The sequence below is a fragment of the Rhinoraja longicauda genome, chromosome 24 (genome assembly GCF_053455715.1).
Source record: "Rhinoraja longicauda isolate Sanriku21f chromosome 24, sRhiLon1.1, whole genome shotgun sequence".
Lineage (NCBI taxonomy): Eukaryota > Metazoa > Chordata > Chondrichthyes > Rajiformes > Arhynchobatidae > Rhinoraja > Rhinoraja longicauda.
Window position 1 is genome coordinate 1400495 of NC_135976.1, and position 14751 is coordinate 1415245.

The following is a 14751-nucleotide window of genomic DNA, read 5'->3' on the forward strand; positions in this document are numbered from 1 at the left end:
CAACAGGTCAGGCAGCATCTGCGGAGAGAAAAAACATAGCTAATGTCTTGGGTCCGTGATCTTTGATCCCAATTGGGAAAGTGAGGAAAGAAGCACTGCTTTAAAGTGCAGAGAGAGAGAGGGAGATGGAGAATGGATAAAGCCAAAGCATACAGAAGGAATTCAGCGACTGTTTCTTCCCAGCTGTTCTCAGGCAACTGAATCATCCTACCACAATCAGAGAGCAGAGGTCCACATCCAGTGGGGGAGTGCAAAGTAAAGGATCTCCCATTGTAGGACACAGAGTGCTGGAGTAACTCAGTGGGTCAGGCAGCATGTCTGGAGAACATGGATAGGTGACGTTTCACAGAGTGCTAGAGTAACTCAGAGGGTCAGGCAGCATGTCTGGAGAACATGTATAGGTGACGTTTCACAGAGTGCTGGAGTAACTCAGAGGGTCAGGCAGCATGTCTGGAGAACATGGATAGGTGACGTTTCACAGAGTGCTGGAGTAACTCAGCCGGCCAGGTAGCATCTCTGGAGAACATGGATAGGTGACGTTTCACAGAGTGCTGGAGTAACTCAGCGGGTCAGGCAGCATCTCTGGAGAACATGGATAGGTGACGTTTCACAGAGTGCTGGAGTAACTCAGCGGGTCAGGCAGCATCTCTCGTGGACATGGATAGGGGATGGTTTGGGTCAGGACCTTTTTCAGACTCAGGATGTCTATCTTCAGACCACAATAAGCGACTGGCTGTTTGGATTGGGGAATGGATCTTGTCTACTTTCCTATGCTCTATATTCTAGGCCTGGTAGCTCAAATCATCTGTTGGCCCAAACAAGGCCCAATTCACAAATGGACAATGGTTCAGAGGTTGACGGACGAATGAACAGGATGAATCTATTCACTCCTTGGGTATTTACTACTACTTAGACTGACCTTGACAACTCCATCTATCATCCTGCCCTTTCTCCATATCTCTTGATCCTGTGCCCTGCGATCATCTATCATCTTAACATCAACAATTACAGTTGACCTCCAGCATGCCTGGTGTTTTGGGGAGAGAACTCCAGATTTAAACCTCACTTTAAGAGAAAATGTGTTTCTCAAATTCATTCATAGAGTCATAGAATCAGACAGCACGGAAACAGGGGACAAGGCAGGAGAATGGGGTTGTGAGGGAAAATAGATCAGCCATGATCAAATGGAGGGCAGACACAATGGTCCTTCTTCAGACTGAACCCCTAGGTTGGACTGAATGCTTCAATTTTGACTGCAGATTTGAGGAACTATTTACTTTGAAGGTACAGTGTGGAAATAGGCCCCTCGGCCCACTGAGTCCGTGCCAGCCAGTGATCACCCCGTACACTAGCACTATCCTACACACTAGGGACAATTTAACCTGCAAACCTGTACATCTTTGGAGTGTGGGAGGAAACTGGAGCACCCAGAGAAACCCCAAACATTCACAAAGAGAACGTACAAACTCTGTACAGAGAGTATCCGTAGTCAAGCCCGTATCTCTGACGTTGTAAGGCAGCAACTCTACCACCGCGCCACCATGCCGCCCATCACCATCCATCTTAAACACATAGTGGAGGTCAGGCTTTCTCAGTTAACGTCAAACTGTAATATTAACGAGAAGGTAGATAACGTTGGAGGTAAAAAGAGAAAAGTTTGTGACATTGAAGACGATGAAGCAAGAACTGATAAAAAATATTCTGCTGATCCTGTTCCATGTTAGTGGTCACAGGCAGCCCCTCAGTCCAAGCCTGCGTAGTCAATAGACAATAGACAATAGACAATAGGTGCAGGAGGAGGCCATTCGGCCCTTCGAGCCAGCACCGCCATTTAATGTGATCATGGCTGATCATTCTCAATCAGTACCGCTTTCCTGCCTTCTCCCCATACCCCCTGACTCCGCTATCCTTAAGAGCTCTATCCAGCTCTCTCTTGAATGCATTCAGAGAATTGGCCTCCACTGCCTTCTGAGGCAGAGAATTCCACAGATTCACAACTGCGTAAGGCAGAGGTGCATGTAGTTTCCAGTAGATGAAACCCCTGCATTAAGCACAGAGTCTGGCCATGAAACAGCCTCAATGTATAAAACATCTCAACCCATCCCTTTCCTGCCCCAGGGCTCTGGGACCACAGCTCACTACTGCACAGCTCAGAAACGTAATCATTTTCTTACATAAAATATATTTATTTTGGTGGAGCAACTGTTTATTGTAGTTTCTATTGCGAGTGGCTGAATTATTAAAAGAACCATGAGTCAAGGAATTGTAAATCTCTCCTGATTTCTGGTTTACAGAATCCTGATTGATATAAAAGCCCAAGTGATAAACAAGATCTGTATCTGGGGATGTGGAATTTACTGAACTTGCAGTCCTCAGTGGGTGAGAAACATACCTGGATATATATGAAAGACACAAACAGTTCGTGGATTACCCGGAACACTTACAATGTTCCAGCTTGCAGACACTGCCTCCAAATACACCAGCAGCTGGCAATGAAGTGCTTCAGGAGACTATGCCCATCCCAAAAGCTTCATTGGATTGCCATTGAGTCGTGCAGGGAAAATTAGTTTGTTTAAATTATTTGTGATTTGTGAAATACTTTTAATGATTTAAATGTTTTTTTTAAATGTTGTCGTATTTCAATTTTGTTAGCTTTCAATCTGATGTTCAGAAATATTATTTAACCAAAAAGCCTTAACAGCTGGCAAAGCTGGGAGCGGGATTTTCTTTGCTAATAAGGCACAGTTCAGTTCAGTTTAGTTTATTGCCGCTTGTACCGAGATACAGTGAAAAGCTTTTTGTTGCGTGCTAACCACAGCAGAAAGACAATAGTTACAATCGATCCATTTACAGTGTGAAGATACATGATAAAGGAATAACGTTTAGTGCAAGGTAAAACCAGCAAAGTCCAGTCAAGGATAGTCCAAGGGTCACCAAAAAGGTAGATAGTAGTTCAGAACTGCTCCCTGGTTGTGGTAGGATGGTTCAGTTGCCTGATAACAGCTGGGAAGAAACTGTCCCTGAATCTGGAGGTGTGCATTTTCACATTTCTATACTTTTTGCCTGATGGGAGAGGGGAGAAGAGGGAGTGGCCAGGGTGTGACTTGTCCTGATTATGCTGCTGGCCTTGCCGAGGTATAAATGGAGTCAATAGATGGGAGGTTGGTTTGTGTGATGGTCTGTAAGATCATGGCTGATCTTTAACCTTAGCACCACTCTCCAGGATGAACTCTATGTCCAGTGATCCCCTTAATGTCTAAGGCTGCAATTTGACGAATGCACTGGTACAGCTGATACAACTGTTACCTCACAGTGCCAGAGAACCGAGTTCACTTATGACCTCCGGCACTGTCTGTGTGGAGTTTGCATGTACGTTCTCTGACCATATGGGTTATCTCTGATTGCTGCAGTTTCCTCCCATGTCCCTAAACTGTGTGGGCAGTTGGGAGTGAGGCGATGCAGTTGGGATTGAGCCAGTGTGAATTAGGATGAGGGCAGAATATAGGATGAGATCAAGGCGATGATGGGTGGAAGGTATCGGGCTAGACCGATAATCGTCCCAGAGATTGAACATAAAACAGATATGCAGTTATTGGCGTAGGCAGGAACTGCAGATGCTGGTTTATACCAAAGATAGACACATAATGCTGGAGTAACTCAGCGGGTCAGGCAGCATCTCTGGAGAAAAAGACTGAGTCCGAAGAATGGTTCCGACCCGAGATTTTTCTCACTTTTTCTCCATTTTTCTCCAGAGGTGCTGCCTGACCTGCTGAATTGCTCCAGCACTTTGTGAATATTTGCAAATATCAGTAATATGAAATGAAAACAGAAAATTGGAAATGCCCAGCAGGGCTGGAGGGACAAACTAGAAAAATGTTTCAGGCTAAAGGTGCGTTTTCTGCTTTTCTATCTCTCTCTCTCTCTCTCTCCAAGTGTCCTCAGCAAGTATATGGCTTTAGCAAGAGTTCAGAGGGGATCTTATAGAGACATATAAAATTATAAAAGGACTGGATAATCTAGATGCAGGAAAAATGTTCCCAATGTTGGGCAAGTCCAGAACCAGGGGCCACAGTCTTAGAATAAAGGGGAGGCCATTTAAAACTGAGGTGAGAAGGTACTTTTTCACCCAGAGTTGTGAATTTGTGGAATTCTCTGCCACAGAGGGCAGTGGAGGCCAAATCACTGGATGAATTTGAGAGAGTTAGATAGAGCTCTGGGGGCTAGTGAAATCAAGGGATATGGGGAGAAGTTGGGCACAGGTTACTGATTGCGGATGATCAGCCATGATCACAATGAATAGCGGTGCTGGCTCGAAGGGCTGAATGGCCTCCTCCTGCACCTATTTTCTATGTTTCTACGTTTCTATTACAAGGTGACCCTAGTGTCAGCCCTTCAGACATACCCATCCCTCTCTGTAACTTAAAATAAAAAGGTAACACTCTTCCTTCAGGCTGTAATATTGACTCTACTCTCTCCACAGATGCTGCCTGACACACTGTGTGTTTCTAATTTTTTGACTCTTATTTGATATTATTGTTAATCTTTACAGTAAGCCAGTGTTGTGCCAGGATACCTGTAACACCCTGCAGCACCTAGAACACAATTTTAGGTAAAGTGAGGTTCACTTGATTGTGAACATGTTTTAAGTGATTTGCTTCTCCATTGATGTTGTAAATGTACTGATTGAGAATGATCAGCCATGATCACATTGAATGGCGGTGCTGGCTCAAAGGGCCGAATGGCCTCCTCCTGCACCTATTGTCTATTGCCTATTGTCTATTGTGAGCAATTTTTGTTTCCACGTTAGATTTTAAAGCGTGAGAAGTCAGTAACTTTCAGAAGGTAACCAGATATGTATTTGAAGTTATTTAACAGTTAATTTCAGCGATGAGGCTGAGGTGTGTTACAAAGGTGGACATGCTTGGGGCAGTTCAACTTCATTCCTCACCTCCATGTTTAGACTTTAGACTTTAGAGATACAGCGCATGAACAGGCCCTTCAGCCCACCGAGACCGTGCCGATGAGCAATCACCCAGGCACTATCCTACACACTAGGAACAATTTACAATTTTTACCAAAGCCAATTAACCTACAAACCTGTACGTCTTTGGAGTGAGGGAGGAAACCGGAACAAACGGAGAAAACCCACGCAGGTCACGGGGAGAACGTACAAACTCAGTACTGGCAGCACCCGTAGTCAGGATCGAACCTGGGTCTCTGGCGCTGTGAGGCAGCAACTCTACTGTTGTGCCACTGTGTCGCCACTGGGCCGTGTTGCCTGTGCGGAGCAGAGACATTCTCCCTGTGACGACAACTCCCGGCCACAGCCCAACCATGTGGGTGCTGGTAGATTAATGGCTGCTGTAACTCGGCCCCACTGTGTAAGTGCGGCAGTCAAACCTGGAGGGAACTGTCCGGAATGTGGGGAGTGTAAAACAGGAGTGGTGTAGGATTGGTTTTGAAGGCTTTGAGAGATAGCATGGGCTCAGAGGACTGAAGGGCCTATTTCCCTGCCATCTGACTATATCTGATCTGGGGACAATGTGTTCTTTCTCCTCCGTAAGTCTCAATGATTAGGTCCTTCATGAGGTGGGGACGTGAGGCGTTGTCGTGATTTTGAATGCCTAAGACAGTAGACTGGAGACCATCCATGCCCTCAGAGTGCGGATGTATGGTCAATGAGAGCAGGGTATGGAAGGGCGCAGGTGAAGGCTTTCAGACAGGCTCTGTAAAATTCTTTCTGTCCTTTGTGTGAAGTGGATGATCAGCCTCTGACCACCCCACTGCCAGCATTATAAATGTCTGTGATTATGTTTCAATAAACACAGCCCCTGGAAAGGCTGGAACAGGGTGGAATCAGGGAAAACACAAGTCATTTACTGCATTTTTTCATTAATGATGTTGAAAGTAATAACTGTTTTTTTTATTCCACCTCTATCCAGATGTCTCATAGAAAGCCCTTTTATACATTTTTGGATCAAGCCCATATAGGTTTTGGAGACCTTCCTCGGTGTATATTGTACCGGGAGAAAGCCACAGTCTGCTACCTTTTAAACATTATTTCCTTTTCTTCCTGTTTATGTTTTTCTTTCCTTTTTCTAAAGGTATTTTAGTGAAAAATGCAGAACTGTTACATTTTAAGTTGAAAAACATCTGAAGAAAATGATTGGCTAATAAAGTTGGGAAGGGAGATGCTTTAGGGAGGTGCCACTCCCACAGAGCCCACGTGTGTTCACAACACCGCTTCCCAACACATGTTTTCCAACACGGCTTCCCAACATGGGTTCCCAACACATGTTTTCCAACATGGGTTCCCAATACATGTTTCCCAACATGGGTTCCCAACACGGTTCCCAACATGTTTCCGAACACATTTCCCAACACGTGTTCCCAATGCTTGTTCTCCACATAGGTTCCCAACATCATCCATGTGCTTCTTTCCATTTTGCCCAATCATGGGCAGGGTTCCGACGAGGAGCAAGGAAGTACTTCTCCAAACCCTGAATCATATCCCCATCACCTGAAAACTTTATAGAACATGGAACAGTATAACACAGGAACAGGCTCTTCGGCCCACAGCCCCTGTGCCTAACATGACACCAAGCTACACATATCATCTGCCTGTATGTGATCCAGAACCCTCCATTCCTGCATATCCATGCGCCTATCTAAAACCCTCTTAATTATTACCAGTGCATCTGCCCCACCACCACCTCCCCCTGGCAGTGCGTTCCAGGCCACCACTGCACTCTGTGTAAACTACATGCTCCATTACATCGGAACACAGCTACCAACCTTTGGATGGCATCTACAACACACGATGCCTCAGAAAAGCCACCAGCATCCACAAAGACTCCTCACACCCCTGCAACAGTCTGTTCGAACTTCTACCATCGGGCAGACGATACAAGGCCTTCTACGCCCGCACCTCCAGACTCAGGAACAGCTTCATCCCCAGGGCCATAGCTGCTATGAACCGGTCCTGCTGAGCCGGATGGTCACATCGCACAGTGAACCGACACAGACCCACTTGAACTTTATTCTGTTTTAAAACTGTTTCTAATTTTGTTTCACTGGGTTGTCTAAATTTATGCTGATTAGCTAATTAATTATTGCATCGTATGGGAGGTGCATTCCCAATCTCGTTGTACCCCTGTACAATGACAGTAAAGATATATTGTATTGTATTAAACCTTCAGCCTCTGATCTTAAAGTGGTCCTCTCCAGTGTTGGGCATTTCCACGTTGGGGAATAGATTCTGACTGTCGACCCTATCTACTGTATGGCTCATCACTTTATATAGTTTAGTTTAGAGATACAGCACGGAAACAGGCCCTTCGGCCCACCGGGTCTGCGCCGACCAGCGATCCCCGCACACTAACACTATTCTACACACACTAGGGACAATTTTTACATTTACCAAGCCAATTAACCTACATACCTGTACGTCTTTGGACAGCACCCGTAGTCGGGATGGAACCCGGGTCTCCGGCGCTGCATTCGCTGTAAGGCAGCAACTCTACCGCTGCGCCACCGTGCCGCCCCTACATCTACCAGGTCTTCCCTCAATGACCGACGTTCCAGAGAAAACAATCCAAATCTGTCCAACCTCTCCTCATAGCTTTTGTGACAGAGTTGACCGCAGCGTGTATGAAAGTCATGCCATTGGCACTGACGGAGAGTAATTACACCTTGATGCAGGAGATGTGGGTCGTGGAGAGAACTCTGACATTGGCCCACCTGTCCTGCCATTGGAAAGATGGTGAATCTGCAGAGAAAATGTAGAAATAAAGAATTGCGGATGCTGGTTTAGACCAAAGATAGTGGTCAGACAGCATCTCTGGAGAGAGGTCCTGACTGGAGACGTCACCTATCCTTATTCTCCAGAGATTTTTTAATTTAAAATTTTTTTTTTTAAATCAAAAAATACTTTATTCAAATAATAAATATCATTCACAAAACATATTTTTAAACAAGCCCATCCGACATTTCCGGAGGTTACATTCGAAACAGGCATTCACTTAGACATTTACATACATTTACCCAGCATTCATTTAGACATTTACATACATTTACCCAGTATCCCTTATTTGGAGGGGCGTCTCTCTCCACCACACCCTGCCCCCCATGTCCAGCAGCGGAAGGACCCTAGACTGTGGTCCTCCCCCACAGGGCCTTGGCGTTGGCTGCACCAAGCTTCAGTGCGTCCCTCAGCACGTACTCCTGCAGTCTGCAGCGGGCCAGTCGGCAACATTCCTTGACGGACAGCTCGCTCCGCTGGGAGGCCAACAAGGCTCGGGCAGACCAAAGAGCGTCTTTCACCGAGTTGATGACCTTCCAGCAGCACTCGATGTCAGTCTCCGAATGCGTCCCTGGGAACAGTCCGTAGATCATAGAGTCCTCTGTGACCGAGCTGCTCGGAATGAATCGTGACAGGGACCCCTGCAGACCTCTCCAGACTCTCTTGGCAAATCCACACTCTGTGAAGAGGTGGGCCACCGTCTCCTCTCCGTAGCAGCCGTCCCGAGGGCAGCGTGCGCTGGTAGTGAGGTTCCGGCGGTGCAGGAAGGATCTGACTGGGAGGGCTCCCCTCACCGCCAGCCAAGCCAGGTCTTGGTGCTTGTTGGTTAGTTCTGGCGATGAGGCATTTTGCCAGACAAGCTGGGCAGTCTGCTCTGGGAACCACGCCACAGGATCCATGGAGTCATTCCCCTGCAGTGCCTGCAGGACGTTCCGAGCTGACCACTGCCCGATGGACTTGTGGTCATAGGTGTTGGTCCGGAAGAACCTTTCCACAAACGACAGATGGTTCGGCAATGTCCAGCTGACTGGCACATTGCGTGGCATCTGCGCCAGGCCCATCCTTCGCAACACCGGGGACAGGTAGAACCTCAGCAGGTAGTGGCATTTGGTGCCCACGTGCCTTGGCTCTATGCTCCGCCTGATGCAGCCACACACGAAGGTGGCCATCAGAATGAGGGCGACGTTGGGCACGTCTTTACCCCCGTTGTCTGCCGACTTGTGCATTGTGGCTCATCGCACCCGGTCCATCGCCGACCCCCAGATGAAACGGAAGACGGCCCGGGTGATCCCCGTGGCGTAGGAGGGAGGGACGGGCCACACTTGCGCCAAGTACAGCAGCCCCGAGAGCACCTCACACCTGATGACCAGGTTTTTCCCCGTGATGGAGAGGGAGCGCTGCTTCCACAGCTCCAGCTTCTTCCCCACCCTGGCTATCCTCTCCAGCCAATTTTTGTTACATGCCTCAGCCTTCCCGAACCAGATCCCCAGCACCTTCAGGAAGTCAGGCTTGATGGGGATGGAAGATCGGTCGGGCCAGTTGCCAAAGAGCATGGCCTCGCTCTTCCTGCGGTTTACCCTGGCCCCCGTGGCCAACTCAAACTGGTCGCAGACGCTGATCAGTCTGCGGACCGACCCTGGATCCGAGCAGAAGACGGCGACATCGTCCATGTACAGGGAGGCCTTGACCTGAGTGCCCCCACTGCCTGGCAGTGTCACTCCTCTTATGCTCGCATCCTTCCTGATGGATTCGGCAAAGGGTTCAATGCAACAGACGAACAAGACAGGGGAGAGAGGGCAACCCTGCCTGACTCCAGACCTGACGGGGAAGCTGTCTGATTCCCACCCATTAATTTGGACTGCACTACAGATATCGGTGTAGAGCAGTTGTATCCACTTCCTGATTCCCTCCCCAAAGCCCATTTTGGAGAGCACGTCCCTCATGTACGTGTGCGATATCCTGTCGAAGGCCTTCTCCTGGTCCAAGCCGTCTGTCCTGCACGTAGGCGATGGTGTCTCTCAGCAGCACCAGGCTGTCTGAGATTTTCCTGCCAGGTATAGCACAGGTTTGGTCCGGGTGGATCACCTGTCCCAGAGCAGACTTGACCCGGTTGGCGATGGCCTTAGACAGGATCTTGTAGTCTACATTTAACAATGTGATGGGTCTCCAATTCCTTATGTCATTCATCTCCCCCTTCTGCTTGTAGATCAGGGTGATGCTGCCCTTCCTCATAGAGTCTGACATGCTGCCGGCTAGAAGTATATCGTTGTACACTTCCAGCAGGTCCGGGCCCACCCAGTCCCACAGAGCCAAGTACAACTCTGCCGGTAAGCCATCGCCTCCGGGAGTTTTACTCGAGTCAAAGGAACGGATGGAGCCAGTCAGCTCCTCCAGGGTCAGTGGTTGGTCCAGACTCTCCCGCTTGCTGTCGTCCAAGACTTCTGTGATGGAGGACAGGAAGTTCTGGGAGGCGGTGCTGTCTGTGGTCTTTTTATCGTACAGATCCTTATAAAAGGATCTGCAGATCTTGAGCATGTCTGTCTGCGAGGATGTTACCGAGCCGTCCTCCTCCCTAAGGCTTTTGATCACAGAGATCCCCCTGTGAACCTTATGGAAGAAGTAACGTGAGCACGTCTCATCCTGCTCAACATGGCGGACCCTGGACCGGAAGATGATCTTGGAGGATTCAGAGGTAAAGAGCCGAGCTTGCCGGCCCTTCAACTCTCTCAGTTCCTCCCTCACATCCACCCCTCTCCTCTGCAGAAGGAGCAGTTGCTGCAAATCTGTCTGGAGTTGACACAATTCCCTCTTACCCTGTCTTGCTCTCTGAACACCTTTGGAGACGAAGAACTTCTTGATGTTCTCCTTTGTTGCCTCCCACCAGAGTGTCGGGGAGTCAAAGAGGGGCCTCACAGTTCTCCAACATGCGTAGTCCCTCTTTAGCTCCTCAACGTTCTCCGGGGTCAACAGCTCCACGTTTAACTTCCACGTCCCTCTGCTCGCCTTCCGGTCCTCCTGTAGGTGACAGGTGGCCTGAAGGAGCCAGTGGTCAGAGAAGAACACCGGCGCGAGGTCGGTGTGTCTGACCGTGACGGCCCTCGATGTGAAGAGGAAGTCTATCCGGGACTGGGCTGAACCGTTCGGTCCTGACCAGGTGAACCGTGGCTGGACTCCGCCTGCAGGGTCACTGAAGGCGTCGCGCAGCTTTGCATCTTTGACTGTCTCCACCAGGAGTTTGGAGGTGCCGTCCAGTCTGTGGTTGGCACTGCCGGATCGTCCAGCCGCATCGATGATGCAGTTGAAGTCACCGGCCAGAACGAGCGGTCTAGACGTGGCCAGCAGCGGTGGGAGCTGCTGGAGGACGGCCAACCGCTCGCTCCGCCTGGGTGAGGCATACACATTTATCAGCCGGAGCGGAGAACCATGGTACATTACATCCACCACCAAGAGACGCCCCCCCATCACCTCCCTTACCTCAGTGATGGTGAAGCCCCCTCCCCGCAGCAAGATCCCCAGACCGGACGCACGACAATCATTGCCCCCCGACCATACCGACAGTCCGTGGGGCCACCATCGCGACCACCTCCGATAGCAGCGAAGGTGTGGCAGCCCGCACTCCTGTAGAAAAGTCACATCCGCCTTTACCTTGGCCAGGTACTGCAAGGCGGTTACACATCGCGCAGTGCTCTTCACACTGCGCACGTTTAAGGATGCCAGTTTCAGCTCCATTGTCCTTTAGAGTTCCAGGCCGTCCTTCTCCTCCCGCATGCACATCATCTGGCTGAGTTCCAGCACATTTTTGTGGCACAGGTACTGGTACTGGCTGGTGGCTTCCTCAGCACAGGGGGAGTTTTCTGGTGTGGCCACTGCGATGCTCCCAGTCTCCTGGAGCTGGGGCCCATTGGCCACCGCACTGCTCCCGGTCTCCCGGAGCTGGGGCCTATTGGCCGTTGTGCCGCTCCCGGTTTCCCGGAGCTGGGGCCCCTTGGCCGCTGCACTGCTCCCAGTCTCCTGGGGCTGGGGCCCGTTGGCACTGCTCCCAGTCTCCTGGGGCCCGTTGGCACTGCTCCCAGTCTCCTGGGGCCCGTTGGCACTGCTCCCAGTCTCCTGGGGCTGGGGCCCGTTGGCACTGCTCCCAGTCTCCTGGGGCCCGTTGGCACTGCTCCCAGTCTCCTGGGGCTGGGGCCCGTTGGCACTGCTCCCAGTCTCCTGGGGCCCGTTGGCACTGCTCCCAGTCTCCTGGGGCCCGTTGGCACTGCTCCCAGTCTCCTGGGGCTGGGGCCCGTTGGCACTGCTCCCAGTCTCCTGGGGCCCGTTGGCACTGCTCCCAGTCTCCTGGGGCCCGTTGGCACTGCTCCCAGTCTCCTGGGGCTGGGGCCCGTTGGCACTGCTCCCAGTCTCCTGGGGCCCGTTGGCACTGCTCCCAGTCTCCTGGGGCTGGGGCCCGTTGGCACTGCTCCCAGTCTCCTGGGGCCCGTTGGCACTGCTCCCAGTCTCCTGGGGCCCGTTGGCACTGCTCCCAGTCTCCTGGGGCTGGGGCCCGTTGGCACTGCTCCCAGTCTCCTGGGGCCCGTTGGCACTGCTCCCAGTCTCCTGGGGCCCGTTGGCACTGCTCCCAGTCTCCTGGGGCCCGTTGGCACTGCTCCCAGTCTCCTGGGGCCCGTTGGCACTGCTCCCAGTCTCCTGGGGCTGGGGCCCATTGGCACTGCTCCCAGTCTCCTGGGGCCCGTTGGCACTGCTCCCAGTCTCCTGGGGCTGGGGCCCATTGGCACTGCTCCCAGTCTCCTGGGGCCCGTTGGCACTGCTCCCAGTCTCCTGGGGCCCGTTGGCACTGCTCCCAGTCTCCTGGGGCTGGGGCCCATTGGCACTGCTCCCAGTCTCCTGGGGCCCGTTGGCACTGCTCCCAGTCTCCTGGGGCCCGTTGGCACTGCTCCCAGTCTCCTGGGGCCCGTTGGCACTGCTCCCAGTCTCCTGGGGCTGGGGCCCATTGGCACTGCTCCCAGTCTCCTGGGGCCCGTTGGCACTGCTCCCAGTCTCCTGGGGCTGGGGCCCATTGGCACTGCTCCCAGTCTCCTGGGGCTGGGGGACAACAGACATGTTCTTCCTCTTACCTTCCTCCTCCCCCGTTTTCTTCCTCTGCCTCCATTGTCGGCTCCTCCTGGTCGCCTCATCTTCCGACGCAGAGAGGTTGCTGGCCTCGTCCTGGGAGAGGACTCTATTTTGGGACTTGCTTGCTCCCTCTGGCTTTTTCTCTGTACGCACAGCCTTCAGGGTTTTCCTCGACTGTACCAGCTTCCATTCCTCCTCTTCCTGTTCCCCCTCTTCCATTGACTCGCCCTCGTGGGCAGGGGGTTGGGGGGCTCTGTCCTGCGGTTGGGGGCTCGGGGTGGTCGTGCTGTCATCGCCCCTGCTCTCTTTTCCTATTTGGGCTTTTGCCGTGGTAGGAGGCGTCTCGTCCACCCTGGGGGTGCTGGCAGCGGCCCCTCTTATCGCCTGTGTATAAGTGCTAGCTCTTTTAGGGCAGGCCCTGTAAAGGTGGCCTCCCTCCCCACACAGGTTGCAGCTCTTACTCTCCTTACATTCCCTTGTCTCGTGGCCTTCTAGTTTGCAGTTTCTGCAGACGACTGTCCTGCATTCTGCCGCCACGTGTCCAGGTTTGTTGCATTTCCTGCACACCCTGGGCTGCCCCGCGTACGTCATGTAACCCCGGTTCCCTCCGATGGCGAACACCGAGGGAGAGTGGATGATGAATCCCTTCCCGTCCACCCTCAGCTTCACCTTTACTTGCCTCTTGCTCGTCCAGATCCCGAACAAGTCCTTTATGTCCACACAGTTCCCGGCCCCTTCGACGTAGCGTGCAAGGAAGGTGAGGACATCCACGACGGGCACATGTGGGTTAAACATGTGCACCGTGATCATCCGTTCCCTCTGGGTGGGGAGGGTGAAGAGCGGCTGCACCTTCAGGAGCGACAGCGGGGCTTCATTCCCCTTCTCACGGAAGTCCTGCAGCAACTTCTGCCATCCCGCCGGGTTCTGGAAGGTGACGTCGAAATATCCGTTACCTGGGAAGTCCTGGAGGCAGAAGATGTCCCCGGCCTTGAATCCACAAGCCTCCAGCAGCACCTTCTTGATGAAGAGGTCCCTTGAGAAAGGGTTCCCCTCCCTGAGGTCCTTCACCGATACACGCAGGGTATTCCGGATACCCTGTCCTCCAGCTCCACTTGCTGCTGCCATCCCTCCTGGATAAGGGTGTTAGGTTGGTTACCCAACCAGCATGGATCCACCCCTAAACCAGTCTCCTGTTCCTGACTTCCGCTCCTCGCCAATGATCCAATACAGACACTGCTCTTATAAGAACATTAGGTTTATAGCTAATCCAAACTCGTCCTGGGAAAACCTCCTGAGTGATCAAGGTATCTCCCCTGATCAAGGATCTCCACTTGATCTTAGCCACTGAAGAACAGATACTACACTTAAGAACAGATAAGAACAGATACTACACTTGATCTTAGCCAAAAGGCCGAGAAGCGATCTCCAGAGATGCTGCTTGACCCGCTGAGCTACCCGAGCACTTTGTGCCTGTCTTTGGTGAATCTGCAGTGTCGGCAGCGAATCCCCAGAGAGAGAGAGCGAGGGTGAAAATCCCTGAGGCACTGCAGGAGGGAGAGGGAAATAACTGGGTCTTTTTCCCATTAGGGTGTTTAGAACTCAATTCTCCATCTGATGAAACCAATAGTCTAGTTTAATTTAGAGGTACAGCATAGAAAGAGGCCCTTCGGCCCATGAGTCTATGCCGATTCACTGTACGGAGTTTGGGCGTTCTCTGTACGGAGTTTTATGTTCTCTCAATGACTGCATGGGTTTCTTCTGGGTACTCCGGTTTCCTCGCACATTCCAAAGATGTGCAGATTTTGTAGGTTATTGGCCTCTGTAACTTGTCCCTAGTGTGT

At 51.5% G+C, this 14751-nt stretch overlaps 1 non-coding gene across 1 annotated transcript; it reads right to left on the reverse strand.

The window, feature by feature from the left end:
* Window positions 1-14145: 14145 nt before the first annotated feature.
* On the reverse strand, window positions 14146-14333 carry LOC144605616 (U2 spliceosomal RNA). The gene has a single exon (XR_013548879.1). It is a non-coding gene; the product is annotated as a U2 spliceosomal RNA (small nuclear RNA).
* Window positions 14334-14751: the final 418 nt, after the last annotated feature.